The 15,052-nt window shown below is 35.4% G+C and overlaps 1 protein-coding gene across 2 annotated transcripts in view; it reads left to right on the top strand.

Annotated features, from left to right (window-relative positions):
• The first annotated feature begins 2,792 nt into the window (after window positions 1–2,792).
• LOC134532067 (aldo-keto reductase family 1 member A1-like) overlaps window positions 2,793–15,052 on the top strand; it is a 32,960-nt gene continuing 20,700 nt past the window's right edge. Inside the window, exons 1-2 of one of the 2 annotated variants that reach the window (XM_063368248.1) lie at window positions 2,793–2,902; window positions 8,198–8,361. The gene's annotated coding sequence lies outside the window, so the exon portion shown is untranslated. The remainder of the gene's footprint in view (window positions 2,903–8,197; window positions 8,362–15,052) is intronic. The other variant, XM_063368247.1, reaches the window with a different exon arrangement.

Raw genomic sequence — 15,052 nt, 5'->3', positions numbered from 1 at the left:
ATATCCTAAAATTAGTGATAGAAACTATATTACAAATCATATTGATATTGCTGATAGAAAATTTAAGACAAATGATATCAAGCACCCCGTGCTTTTGTTTGAAAAGAGTTGTGGTGCGTAATTTGGCTTTTGGTCAAAAACGTAAAATTGAATTTTTTTTTTAATTTTCTGTTAATTCAACAATAAAAGTGAGGGTTTATATTATTTGAAACTATAAGTTTATTTAAATATCTGTTCTTACTTCCTGGGTATAGCCAAACTAAAAAAAAAACTAACTGTCTGTTAAAGCGAGTTGGATTCACTAGTGAAGATAAATCTCATATTTTTATTTCACCTTGTGGTTAGAAAAAAAGTAAAAAAATGTAAAGAACATAATTAAAAAAAATCCCTTCCGGCACAGAATACAGGTGTAGGTAAATTTCGAAGAAGGTACCAATATCTTCTGGAAAAGTTTTAGAAACTTTTATAAACTCCTGGAACATTTAATAACTTACTTTACATAAGTAATATCCTATGTTCACCAATATTTAAAAAAAATAATGATTAAAAATTTTCTCATATTCCATGCATGCAGCATTGAATGTCTTTAACGAATTTCATATTATGGATACTAATAAGGAAGTTATGCAATTATAATTGACCTTCAAACACTCTTTTTCATTCCGTGCACTAATACGTGGTCGTATTTATTTTTGGACAAGAATTTAAGGTAATTTTAAGATGGTTATAAATAAATACCGACGAATTTGATGCTAAAGAAGTTACAATTATTGTTTAACCAAACATCTGTTTTTACGATAATGGCTCGTTTCATCAGCAAATGTTTCAGCCAAAGATTTTAGATAAAGTTTAGAAGTTTTACAATAAATTTTAAAGGATTTGAGAGTATGTCTATTAAAAAAAGTAATGAATTTTGGTTTTTCTACCCTTGTTTTTCTTTCCACCCATTACTTCAGACAAAAGTTTTCAAAATTATTTACAAGGTTAAACAAAATTAAACATTTATTTGATATAGTAGGCCTATATGGTAGGAACGTCTTATTTATTTTCTTATTTCACCCCAGGATTTTTAAACATCTTGCAATTATAGTTTGCATTATCAAACATTTGTTTTAGACAATAGTTTTAGATAAAAAATTATAAGATTTACAGACAATGTGAACGGATTTGATGGTATGCCTAGTAAGGAAATTATTAATGTCTAATGGTTGGTTGTATCAAAAATTGTTTCAGACAAAAGTTTCAGATAAAAGTTATAAGATTTAAAAACAATTTGAACGGATTTGATAGTTCCCTACTAAGGGAGTAATTAACTTTTTTTAATTTTTTAAAATTCCTTTCAGAAATGGTTTGTCTAATCAAAAATTGTCCCAGACAATTTTGGAATGAAAATTATAATTTTTACAAAAAATCCAAACGAATTGGATGGTGTGCCTTAAAAGGGAGTTATGAAAATTGTTGTCCTCTAACCCATATTTATTACACTCTTTGCAATTATTTTAGAGGAAAGTTGTAAATAATATTTTAAGGTTTTACAACAAAACAGAACGGATTTAAGAATGTACATGGTACAGACTATATATTTTTTTAAAACTATACCCTTGATTTTTTCAACCCCGTTCAACAATAACTCGTCTTATCAAAAATTGTTTCAGACAAAAGATTGAAATAAAATTTATAAAAAAAAAAAAACAATTTTTAAGAATTCAACGTTGTACGTACAAAGGGAGTCATTATTTTTTTGTCCTCCAACCCTTGTTTTTCAACTCTTTGCAGTTGTGGTTGGTCGTATCATAAACTTATTCAGACAAAAGATTTTGGTATTACTCCAACGAGTTATAATACGTTCAAACGGATGTGATTGGCACATTCTTTTATGGACATGCTGAAACCCTAGGCCTTCGTAAACGAGACATTAACCCAATATCAACAAATCATTCATTCATTTATATGGCTGGGTGCATGAAGTCCAAAGGTTCTGACCATCTAGTTTTAGTTATCTCGCTTTGATACTAAAAATTTAAGACACTACATAGCTGAATACAACATAATATAATAAAACACATAAACATAAATTTAAATATAACTACAGCTAATATCGGGTTATTCATTTTACCTATTCTGCTACACTCACACATCAAAAAAAAATACTGTCACGAAAATTTTGTTGTATTCGGTATTTTTTTTTTAAATTGTATTGTTTAAACAAAATCATGTAAGTATTCAGATATATAAAACTGTAATGTTAGTTAATATTTAGGGCTAAAACTGCTTTAGAATTTCCGGGTGAAAAATAAATATTTTAATCATTATCTCAAATGATGCCTTAACAGCTAACAATACAGTTCATGGTTATTGTCATTTGAGATGTGAGTTGTATCTCGTGTATAGTCCTAATGTCATTTATAAAATTGTGATTATGTCCTAATACGTGTTTAAAGAAAAGATCCCTCTCTAATTTTGCATATTAATTCGTCATAAACTGAGAAATAATTAAGTCATTTAAAGATGGTGAATGAGGTGCATTGTTATGGGGAAGAAAGTCTTCCTCTAGGAAAATGTTGGGGCAATGCCTTTGACTGTGAGCCAGTAACAGAAGCAACACGAAGGATATGTGTATTTGAACATCTGCCCAACGCGAAATGAAACACAGAATGATTTCACTGTCCCTTCTGAAACTGTGCCTCGAGCTGTCCAAGATGGCGGGGCTGGACCCGTCGGGACAACTTCGCCGATGTGGCAACACTGTTGACGCCTTAAGGGGCCCGCCTCGCCAGGGGTTTATCTGTGTCAGTGAGGCGGGATGATAAGCGCGACGCTCGCTGGTGCTTCTAGCGCGGTGTCTCCTCTGGACTGGCGCGCAGTCTTCTCGTCGTCACAGGACAACTGTGAAATCTGACCGGTGAGGGTAACATTATATTGCGTGGAAATGAAGATAAAGTGGTAATGCAAGTCCCTTAAGTGCTTTCAAGAATCTGTACCGGTTGTTTTACGCCTGAAAATTACTCTGAAAACATGTGTTTTTAGCCATTTTAACGTTTCTGAAAATACAGTTTTAAAACTTAATCCGAAATCAAAAGTTATTTTCAGCCCTCAGCGAACTCTTAAGTGCTTTTCGTAAGCAGACCCCACGGGGATGTCTTATTTAGTTTTTAAATCGCGTTGTTTTACCTGAAGCTCTGCGCACCGCGTGTGTGCCCGGGTGGGCGGGGGCCTCAAGAGGCGCGGGGTGTGAGCTAACCTGGACAACGCCCGCCAGACTCCGGGCCTTGTTTCCAAAGCACGTGACTTAAGAGACCGGAAAAATTCGCGGATTCATTTCGCGATGGGCTAGAATCCAAACTAGTTCAACTTCATGCTGCTTCAGTGATCGGACCACAGTTTACCTGAATGACCCTAAGCCAATGAAGAATACTCAACCAAAAAAAAACCAGCGAATCACAAGCATGCCAGTTGACAGGTGTCCCGGATTAGTAGCCAATCAGCAAGTGTAATATGCATAAGTACCTGGAGTAACGTGGAGTCTATCCTAGAGGTCATTGAAACCGCGAATTTTTCCAGTCCCTAACGTGACGTCTTCAAGAGTGGTCCTCCGCTACGCTTGGCGGCGCCATGTTCGCAGCCAGCTACTGGCCGCCCCGTCTCACTGGACAGGCCGCACAGGTCGCATCGCGGCAGTGCGGCAGTTGCAATGGTGGTTAGTTTGGGTGAAGAGATTCAACAGATGGATAGGGGCATGCAAATTTCGCGAAAAGATTCCCAGACTAGCTGAAAGTTAAAACACTATAGCATCATCTGTGTTTCTTAATTGGGTATAGTTTCTTTTAGGTCAATGTAGATTTTTACAACACCAATCACCGTGAGTCAGTGCGGAAGCAAACAAGTCCTGATTGGCTCGGTCAAATAAGACAATAACTTCTCTCGCAGACGGCCGCCAATCACAAGGAAGAAACCACTGGTACGAGTATACTTTATTGCAGTCTAATAGGCGCTAAGATTATTCGCGAAAAATGCCTGCCCTTACAGATGGATAGCTAGGGACTGGAAAAATTCGCGGTTTCAATTACCTCTAGGATAGACTCCACGTTGCTCCATGTACTTATGCATATTACACTTGCTGATTGGCTACTAATCCGTGACACCTGTCAACTGGCATGCTTGTGATTCGCTGTTTTTTTTTGTTAAGTATTCTTGATTGGCTTAGGGTCATTCAGGTTAACTGTGGTCCGATCACTGAAGCAGCATGAAGTTGAACTAGTTTGGATTCTAGCCTATCGCGAAATGAATCCGCGAATTTTTCCGGTATCTATGGATAGCTAATGCAGGGACGTATCAAAGAGGAAATAATCTACACACATCACGTCCATATCACAAGAGCGTGTTTGAACGTTTACTAGTTTTGAAACCAAACTTATGTAATAGTTAAAAAAAAAGCCTGGCGTTTAAGATAAAGGAACATGAAAAACGCATGGTAGCTTTACTTCGGTGAAAGCAAATGTGGCGATATAACCTTACAGACAAGTTCATTCTAAGTTTCTTGCATACTGTTCGGGTAGATTTTTAGATATGATTTTTCACTTTTTAAAACTAAAATTACTCCGCTTACACTTTTTTAGGAGAGGAATTTAAAAAAAAAGTAAGAAAAAATTGTTAATTATTGTATAATTATTATTTCTAACCAATAACCGAAATTGTGCTGAATTAGTTTCGGAGCTAATTATTATATTAATCGTGAGGGATGGAATTTCGTTATTGGTTATTGCATAATTTACTAATGCTTAAGATAGTGAGAGTTGTTACTAACAAATAAAGTTTATTGGAAAGCCATTCATTGTTGTTTAAGTCACGCTGGAAAAAAAAGACGAACCTACAACTAAAAACTTTGTTTTTAATTTTTTAATACCTACCGTGTGCAAAATATTTCTTTCCTAAATTTTGTTCATAATTTTTTTGTAATGTGCATACTTGTTCCTCCGAACAGTTTTAGTATCAGTATAGGTGAATTAAAATGAAACACTTTTGTTGACTGTTAAAGAATGGAACCTCTCGGAATCTTATTATCTCCTGGTATCACACTGATACAAACAGCAATACTTGGACTAAATAAAAATTAACACAGCAAATAAATAACGCTGCCAAGTGTTTCGAAACGACTTTTTTATTCATCGATGTACTCAGAGCTCGTTATCAACAATATTGGAACTCGCTCGCTGTATGATATGATAGTAGTACCATGCTGTTAGGATCAGAAAAGAGTTAGTTGTACATCATAACACCAAATAAAATATACACAACAATGCCGCCTCTCCGAATCTTATAATCTCCTGATATCACACTGGCACAATTGGCAATATTTAGACCAATTAATGTGTTTTCAGTGCTTATCAACAAAAGCGGAACCTATTCGTTGTAATAAAGAAAGCTCTTTGTGGGAACCGTACAATGTGAAAGTACCAGGCTGGTAGGATTCGAGAGGAGGTGTATCATTAACACTAAATACATATACGATACACAAAAATGTCGCCTCTCTGAACATTATAATCTACCTATATTTAAGAAATTCCGCTTATAAGGTACCTAGTGAAAGAGGATAATATGGTTTTATGAAAAAAATCATACAGCCGAAGTTAATTAAGTGGAAGTTAAGATATTGAATATGAGCATTAAGTAAACTAAAATCTCCCATTACCTTATTTAAATTAGTTGCGAAATGAGGAAGAATGATTTTAAACGTTTGTGGACACAGCCATTGCTGGTCTACACTGCATGTCAGAGACACCTCGAGAATGGACAAACAGTTGAATACACAAACACACAGAACACAACCCAACATCAGCTGACGTAAATTGTTAAATAAATGACGGAGCAAATATCTCCATGCAAGGATTAACTATCTGTAAGCATTTTCCGAAATTTAAACCCTTAAGAGTGTTAGAATGAGAAATCTCTGTTTTATGAAAAGTTGTTGATTTATTTGAATCCATAATAATGGGAGGTGAGTAGCTGAGCACGAATAAAGTACGCGAAGAGTCACATAGTATTATTTTTTTTTTTTTGAAATTTAACTACTTAGGGGTTGAAAATAGGGTAAGATAAATTTTAGAATAAAATTTCATATCCCTGAAGTAAATCAAATGGTTTCAATAAATAAATATATAAATAAATAAATAAGTTAAATGTGTAACGTAGTGAATTAATTTTAACAAAGATATTTTCATAAGGGGTTGAAAATGGGTTGAACTTATTAGTAATAAATTATTATATTTAAATTTAACTGATTTTAAGAAATTGGGTTTATGTAGTAAATATACTAGAACTGAAAACTTATATACGCATTTCCTAAAATTGCACCTCTAAGAGGGTGAATATGGCATAAGTCTGTTTTATAACAAAAAATAATATCTCTGAAGATGAAGAAGCGAGAAGTAAGAATCTAAAGAAAAAACATTAAGGGTAACATATTATAATTTTATCAATTTTTTTGTGATTAAATAGATAAATTAAGAAAAGGCCTGATTTTGATTTTATAGTATAAAAAATCAAAATTCTGAATATAAACTTACAGATGTTAAAATTTGGTATGGATAACAAAAAAAAACTGTTGACAGTACTATTAAAGATATAGTTATTCTGATAGAAAAAAATTCAATGCTAGAAAGAGTTATTATTTCACAGGAGAAATTATTTGTAGAATTTACCATTAATGACAAGGCATGCCATAAAATAATGTGCTATGGCTATGGCCAATTTAGCATTTTTTAAATATTGTTTGAAAATTTTTTTAACTAAAATGGCATATTCAAACTACATTATCTTATGAAAAATTACTATCAGATGATGATCTTTATGAAATACAACAGGAAAAAGTATTTCCGATATTTTCATTCAAAAATTTTACTTTACAAAATATAATGATTCATATTTATTTTTTTAAAAAAAATTATATTGCAAATTTGTGACTAAAACCTTTGTGCTCTATGGGTTGTATCTCAGAACAGAGCACGACGAAACAAGAACATGTATCTTGCATGGGAAAGGGTGAGTAAATGCCCATTTAGGTTCACCCTTCAAGAGACAGTGTATAGTAGGGACCGGAAAAATTCACGGGTTGAATGACCTGCAGGATGAACTCCATAGTTCTGCGTACACTCGGTCAAATGTCACCCACTCTTTGGCTGCTGTCTTGTGAGATGTCCCAACGTAGCAGCCTGTGATTCGATAAAGCTTTGGTTGGGTGTTTCTCATTGGCCCAGCGTCATCCAGGTGAGTTGTGAGCCAATAGCAGAGGCAGCACTAAGGTATAACTATTTGTATTTTAGCCTATCGCGAAATGAATTCGCGAATTTTTCCGGTCTCTAGTGTATAGTGATCTTGAGTCTGTGACCAGAGCTTAGGGACACGGAAAAATCGTGGAATATTTTGGTCACAAGGTAAGCGGCCAACATATACATTTGAGTTTCTTTGATGTTTGGATAACAGTTCTCTCAACACGCGCCCCTCTGCGACTGTGGGATGGTAAAAAAAAAGCCAGCCAGCAGCGGAGCGGTCGGATTACATAGACACACTCAGAAGCAGGGGAGCTGAGCTGAGTTCAGACTGTTTGCTTGTTCAGACAACGCTACGACACAAGTGTGCCGCAAACTGTGTTATCACAGCTACTGCAGGCCTCGTGGTTCGTGTGCCAGTAACCCAGCATCGAACCAAGGATCCGCAAAGGGATTCCAGGCTGCGGAATGCCTCCCTCTACCTCTTGTTGTGAAACAGAGTTCATGTGTGGATGTCTGTGGAAACTATGGTGATACTGAGTTACTTCTAAAGTGTTGTTAACATTTTGTTTCTTTGGCGGGGTCGCGGCAGGGACTATAACCCACACGCTGCTGGGGGCAATGCTATGAATAAAGAAGTGGGAGGAAATAAATGAGTAAGGTTTGGAAAAAAAAACTGGTTTTAATCCCAATGTGAGCTTTTTCAGTAGTACTGCCTGCCCTGTGCTATAATTTCCAGAGTTTGAAGGTTGATTACACCGTGTGTGTGCCATCAGCCGTGGAAGATAGTGTATGTACATTTGTCGTTTTGACTTTGGTTTTCGAAGTTGTAATTACTGTGCTTGCAAAATGATGATGATGATTATGATGATGTTGATGACAATTTGACCCTGTCTAGAAAATCTAGAGCAAATGAATTTCACATGGTTCAGGTCACACAGAATGTTGGCGTCTAACATGAGCGACGGCCATTCCTTGAAACTATAAATAATTTCAAAAATAATACCTGAAGGTGAAAGATCTCTATGCAAGAAGAAATAATGTTGCCGACTAAGAAGAAAAACCAATACACTCCAAATATTGAAAAAAAAGTTCAGTAAGTAGCATTGATTCCATTCTTCCCTTTGATGCTCTTCTTACATAGTTAATAAAAATTTCAGTACAAAAATTTATTTAAACGTACAGCCTTTTTTAAAAAGCTGAAAATTTAACTGCTCATTTAGGAGGGAGTGGATTTAACATTCTAGCTAGAATGGAAATTTGTTGGCAAGGAGTCTTTTTTTAAAAAAAATGTTGTAACTGTATCTGACCAATGTTTAGTCTTGTTTAAGGGGGTTTAAGGAGGCGGATGGGCTTCATGTGTAACAGTACACTACACACAGCATGTTCGAGGTGGCATGGGTGTTCCCGTGTAGTAGTTCTCCCCGCTGTTCATGACACCTCTTCCTCACCCCTCGCTCATTAGTATCCGCCGTTAATGAGGTCGTGCAGGGAAGACACGGCCTCTGCTCGTTAACCGAGCAGCCAGCCCGCTCAGTTCGCTACCAACTCCCACCTTCCACCTCCAACTCTTAAGGTACGACCATTTGGAGAAAAAAAAACATGCTCAGAATCCTTAAAGCCCGCTCAGCCAGTTTCAGGTCAGTATTTAAAATTTTACGCGGGAAAACATTTTTAATTCTTAGACATTCAAAGTGTCATAATTTCCAAGAATTATAATCGATGTAATTTTTTTTTATATTTAAATATAAGTGAACATTTTTTTAAACAATATAAGAGCCTACTTCAAATGACAAAACGTCACAGAACTATTTTTTTAAGTTAAAAGCCAATGTTGTTAGTTAATTTGTTTCATTTAATTGACATCAAATATTTTAAGTTACATCAATAAATTAAACATAAGTACTTTTATGAGTGGCGTTTCGTCGCGCATATTGACTGCCAGTTAATTATGCCAATAAAAGTTAAAGCAATTTCCAAACTGTAAACTTTTTATTATTAGTTAAAATATATTGACATTTTCAATATCGATCACTGTAAGAGTCGCAATTCTATCTCCCTATCCTTGTTCTATGTCCGCCATACGCGAGTTCCTACTGCGCTTGCAAACAGCTTGTCTCAATACTGACAAGATCCTTACATTCAGAACCGGTCCACAGGTATCAAATGGCGTAACAAAGATAACTTGTTGCAATTTTCAAATATATTTCTCGTTTTGATGGCTTAGGTTCTGCAAGATTTTTCTACTTACAAAAACAAAACCAAATTATCCGATGAAGAATATTCTGGCACGAAGAAAAGACTTGGTGCATCGTATGCTTCCCGTCACTGTAATTTTGGCACAGTGTCGCCACCAGCTTAAAAATAAATTAGTAGCCAATTAGAATTCGCGTTTGCCCGAACATTCCTGCGAACATTCTACATATTTTATACAGACTTTACAGTTGTTCATTGAATTAAAGTTTATTGCAGAGGTTTTCGGGGCTATTACATATATGTAAATAGTTATTTTGATTTCCAAGACTTAGCCGCGTCGAAGTGGTGTATTGCACCAACGTTTCACTCTGCATTTCCGCGGGCATCAACAGGGTTCAGAAATCAACTGGTAGCTAGTAGGTGGCTAGACAGAAGAGGGTTATATCCCCGGGACCCTAGTGATTTGCAAAAAAAAATTTTTATATGTAACTAACACCTTATCTCTAGGCATGCGGCATTTGGTGGGAATTGTTTCGCGAATGCGACGGAATTCAAGGAACGGAAATGTGTAACAATCACGTTGCTGCCATCTGTGGTGAATGGCAGGAACCAAAGATTTTAAAGCAAAGGTAAACCAAATAGTATTAATTGTTTAACGAATTTTAACAAGGTAGATTGTACTTATTAGGATTCCTTGTCGAAAATTAGGTCCAATGCCAGGGTTTTTCGCTTTTATCGGAGCTGTTTTCATTAGTTTAAAATGTCTGTCTTCGAAGCGAATGTTTCTATAATCGAAGTAGCAAACGTGCTGATAGTGGCAAACCACGTCTACTTAAACTTAAAGTCAGCTGTGAAAAAGGTAAATGTTCCGTTCAATATAATAAAATCCCCAAGAACTCGATAAAAAATTTGACGTCTCTTCTGAGTCAAGATTTGTTAAAAAGATTTTTTTATAAGTCCAAGTTAATAAAACTAATGATATAAAGATAAGATATGACGTCATATTCGAAACATAAAATAAGGTCGACCGATAAGCAATCAGCCAATCACCATATCAGCTGCATATGATTCAATAATCTAAGTCACGCGTAATTTTAACAGCATTTTGTTACCAGCATTTCTCTTGAAATTCCAACTTGAGCGTTCCGAGTTTTATTCCCGGTGGGATTTTGTCTGGCTTGTTATTTTTGACGTGACAACGTCTAATAAATCGATTAACGCTGGCTGCACGCAAGAAAAAGTGTCCCGTTACGCCCATTGTACGCTTGCGCCGCCTCTATCTCTCTTCCACTCGATTGGAACAACCATCGATTTGACTTTTTCGAGGCACATTCAACTTGAAACACTCCCATTCGTTTCCTACTTTTCCTATCAACGTCCTATCCTTAACAGAACAACACAGATTGGAAGAAGTTAAATAGCAAACATGTACAAAAGTTATAGTTAAAATAATCTCTTCGTTAAAGTAATAAACATATTTGAATTAATGAGTGCAAATAAAAGTAAATTTATCAATTAAATTGTATATTTCATTTCACTCCTTTGTATCCATAAAAAATTGTGATAATTCAATATAAATGATTGAATTGTATTCATAAACGTATGGAATCTTTTATCAATGTTTTGTTATGACGTCACGTTAAAATATCGTCCGTAAACCGACTTTACAGACAACCAATCTTTTTTAGTCAAAACTTAGTCATATTTCCGACTGCTTCGTTTTGTATTAACTTTAAAATGCCGGTAGCCTATATGTTTTCAGTTGTTATAAAATTCTAAAGCTAAGGCAACGACTGTAAGTGCTGCTATCTTGTGGCAATCGCACCATTCGTTGGCCGTGTCACAATCGATTGTAGTGATTTTATATCGTTCCAGCCCACCAATAGAAATGTACCTAACATTACTTCGACATTACTGCTACCCGTTGTCGCAGACTGGAAATGTACGAAGTTCGGTTCGCGCTGACAAAGATCGTGAAGTCCAGCTATCATTTATTTTATCATTTATAACAGTTCTAAGTGTAGCTATGCTAAACTGTGAATTTAAAGTTTTAATCTGTTATTTTTGTTACAGATTTCTACATTCGAAATACAGCATTAAATTGTCACTAGTCGGTAAATTTTTATCAATGCGGCCGGAAAGCATCAGTTAGAAGTAATCAATTAAGAAATGCATTTCATGCATATATGTACTCATATACGATGTCTTAATAATTATTGGAAGCCATGTAAAACGAATTAAATGTATTAATTGCATAAATTATTTTTGTTTCAAAAGTTTGTTTCTTAAAACTTCAAAAATATATAAACAAACAATAAGTTATGTCAGTCAGCATAATTAATATTACCATTATGTCTCACAAAAATTATGTACATTTATGTGATATTAATCAATTAAAAAGTAATAACTAACTTAATTTTTTTAAATAAAAATATTATTAATATTCAAAATAATAATTTTAATTATTGAACATGTTTTAACTTATTTTGACGATCCCATTTTTACACATGTAATTTTCAATCTTTTACTAACATTAATGGTTAAAAAAAAATAATTTCTTCTATTTTTTTGTGCTAACAGTATTACCTTTGCATATATATACTGTATAGAAGTCGCCAACCCAGATTAAAATTTATAATACGGTTTTGAGGTAGTTGGTTAATTCACCGCTGCAATCGCCACCATCTCTAGGGCATCGACTTGTGGTGGTCCCTAGCGGACAAGTGTCGAACTCTTCAAACACCCCTTCCCCCTCCTGTTGAACGACGTTGAGCTGCAGTGAATGATGGATGAGGGGTGCAGTGGAATGACAGCGGGCGACAGCGCTGCGCTCTAACGTGTAAATAACAACTAAGACGATACAGGGCGTTACGGCAGCGCACTGCAGCGGTGAAGTTCCCAAGCTGCTCATCATACGCTTCTGAAAAACGCAGAGTAAATCATATCCACTCGCGACTTCTATACAGTATATATATTCAAAGGTATTACTGAAGATTATTAAACATTTGGGGTGACATGTCTACACGTTAATCAGGTGTTTTTGAACGATAGCATAATTATGCTCTCATACATCACACAGAGCAAAATTTTGTCAGCTCTTGTAAAACAATCCCACATGAAACTTTATTTACACTTTCTTTCGATTCAAATTATCTCTTATAAAATGCACTGTTTACACAACTTTACGCGCGAAAATGATAAATTCAAATACAGCACTTTCTATCGATACCTAAACACACCTTGCCGACGCCAGTTAACAGTTCGTGTTGTAGTGACTAGGTAGCAGCACTGTGTAATCACTGCGATGGGTACCGGTAGTTCGGTAGGTGAAACTTCCAGTCTCACTATCTAAAAGCACCCAGTTATGTAGAAAGCAAGTTTGCGTGGCACTGTTATATTTCGAATAACTATAAATTTAAATATTCATTAACTTTAAACAGTATAAACAATGTATCCAGATAAAGTAGAGAATTAAACTTGATCAGCCGTTTTACTCATTAGAGTCCCTTTACCCAACTGCTAACTTTCTCGTGCGCCATATTGTTTTGGTGGCAGTTATGGAAGCTCACTTTAACGCCAGTTGTGCAACTAACTGCAAACGGACCGGATCTTGTGAAGGTCAAAAGTTCGGAAGTCATCAGATTTGGCGGGGTACGTACACTATAAAATAATTACATTTTAGTAATGTGTGCCTAATATTAACACGTCATAAGCCAGATAGAATTAATTACTTTTATCAACACGCTCTACAGTAAAAATGGAAAATTGAAAGAAAAAAAAAGGGGGGGAGCATTTTCAGAATCTAACTTCTTTCAAGAGGGGGGAGGGGGAGTGTCTTCCATATTCAATAATAAACAACTACCAAAAAAAAAAATCATTTAATTAAAAATAGGTAACTGAACATATCTTGTAAGGATTAGCTACTTTTTTTTTATTACAACTCCTTTATTCTAGTTTTATTTACTTTACATTTCGGAAGGAGGGCGGTTTCCCTCTTGAATACACCTTTGAGTGACAGTAATTTCCTCAACTATTTACTTTGAGATAGGCACCTTAAGTGTGACGAGACAATAGTACCTACGATCCAGGACCGTTTGTATTATCTATCTGACATTGTGGGTTGGTGGGTAGAAGGCTAGATGGTAGGGTGGTGGCGCTAAAGAAGATATCTGCTCCTGGCTGTGATCTTGGTGACAGGCATGCCAGGGAAGTAAATGTCAGGGAGAGCAAGCTCTAATTGCTAGCGGCAGGGGTTGGCGCCCTGCACCCGTGGGTAAGTTGGTAGTACTGTCGCCCTACCTTTGCGGGTAAATTTGTTTTTGTCAGGTGAGTTAAGTTCATCAGAGATTAGGGAAATATACAGATGGAGCATAAGGTCCGATTTTATCATGGAGGTAATAGTCTATGGAGTGGAAGCAGACGTACTTTTCAAGGGTAATCAATGAAGCCTGTACCCGAAATAAAATCTTCGGACTGCGCATGCGCACGACGATTGTTTACATGCACCGCCATATTGCGGGTGGCAAAAGAATAGCAGACAGCAATGTGATTTGTATGACGCTTTAGGAAATGTGCGTGCAAAAAATTTAAATATGAAACTATTCTTTTTATATTATTAGTAATAAAGAACCACGCAGGAGGGCTAGCATATCTTTCACATTTAAACGGTAACGGAAAGATTTAATTACAGACAGTGTACGAACTGCCAATACCACATTCAAGTATTTACGATTCTGCATGTTTGTTTAATACAACGAGCAACTATAATACTTGGTTTTTAACATTGTCTTGATATTGTTTTTTTACTGTGAATATTATTATTGATGTACTGCGACGACTGATGCGAAGTGTTATGAAATCGACACTATACTTTAGATTACAACCACAGAACAGTAATAAGCAAAACTAACGAATGTTCAATTCAAACGAGTTTTTGGATTCCACGAAATGCTATGCTGCAAACTGTAGTCAAATAAAACATTTTTTTAAAAACAGTTAATGAGAAAATTGTACAAAGGTTGCGAAAGTGTAGAGTAAGTCACAGTGTGTGTTGATGTTTACATGTAGATACTTCTCAAGATTCGTGCATTGTGAATAAATAAACATGCTGTTTTAATATTCCTTAAAATTTAATTTACATCAACAGTTGAAAGTGCCTAGGGTAGGCCAATGTGATTTTATGCATAATTAAAATTGTTCATGTGCACATTTTTTTTTTTGCTAATCAACTTACCTAGTCCAAATGTTTAATTTATGAAGCCACTGAATTCAATTAAATTATTTGTTTTCCAGGAGACTACACTTTTACACAAATATGGTACAAGTAGTATATAGGACTCGTCAGCAAAGTTATATTTCACAATATAAGTTACCTATTTGATTATATATAAACACTTGACAAGTGACAATAAACAAAGGGTAAAATTCTTAGGTCGCGGTTTTTCCGTAAATAAAATAATAAAATTCTGATAATACATTTTTTTAAACACTAATGACGTTCCTCTACTTACCTTGAAAACGGCGTTTCTAAATTTCTACTGGTTTTCGAGATACTGCAGTTAGATATTACAGGGTCATGCCATCAGGACCAA

The sequence above is a fragment of the Bacillus rossius genome, chromosome 5 (genome assembly GCF_032445375.1).
Source record: "Bacillus rossius redtenbacheri isolate Brsri chromosome 5, Brsri_v3, whole genome shotgun sequence".
In the NCBI taxonomy this organism is placed as follows: domain Eukaryota; kingdom Metazoa; phylum Arthropoda; class Insecta; order Phasmatodea; family Bacillidae; genus Bacillus; species Bacillus rossius.
This window is presented reverse-complemented; position numbering and strand designations above follow the sequence as displayed.